Consider the following 784-nt stretch of genomic DNA (forward strand, 5'->3'; position numbering starts at 1 on the left):
GCCCTGCCCTGCCCGGGGCCGAGCGGGCCGCGCTTACATAAGGGCTTTATGTAAGAGGCCGGGCCCAAAGGCTGCGCTCTCCTCTCAGGGAAGGGGCTGCCCTGGTCCCCCCTGCACCATCACGGGAACGGGGCTCTGCTTGCTGAGTTGATCGAGTTGTTGAAACACGGAGGGGACAGGCCAGGCCTCAAAACCCGTGATTTGGCGTGTGGGCAGCACAGGGTCCTGGTGCGGAGAGGGTGTGGGAGGGCAGGTGCGTGGGGTGAAGGGGCTCCTGCCTGGGCCCTTCCGGAGGAGAGAGTCGGTCCCTGTGGAGAGGGACTCTGCAAGCAGACAGAGCCAGGACCCGTGTGGGGCCTGGGTGGATGCAGGACAGGGCCGCTCTGGTTCCAGCAGCACCTCCGTGCTTTGGGGCTACCCTGACTTGGGTGAGACGCTGACCCAAAACCATAGTTGCCTGTCAGCATGAGGGGCCAGCTCAGGAAGGACCTGCTGGCAAAGCACCTCACGGCTGCTCGAGCTCGCGTCCCCATGCTGAGTGCTTGCAGCCTGATTCAAAGCCCACCACTTTCCTCTGTGCCTCAGTTTCTCCATCTGTGAAGGGCAGGTGGGGGAACCTGCTGATGTTCCTCTAAGGTGTAATCCCTTGTGTTAACAAATTGCTTGGAGATCCTGGATGGAGGCAGGCATTGAGAGCTCACATGCACTGGGCTCATAGCCCGTTGTTTTCAGCCTCCAAATCTTCATGCTTTACTTAGATGACCTCTGCATCTCAAAGCTACTT

This window comes from Chaetura pelagica, unplaced genomic scaffold (assembly GCF_000747805.2).
Source record: "Chaetura pelagica isolate M959 unplaced genomic scaffold, ChaPel_1.0 scaffold65, whole genome shotgun sequence".
NCBI classification, from domain to species: domain Eukaryota; kingdom Metazoa; phylum Chordata; class Aves; order Apodiformes; family Apodidae; genus Chaetura; species Chaetura pelagica.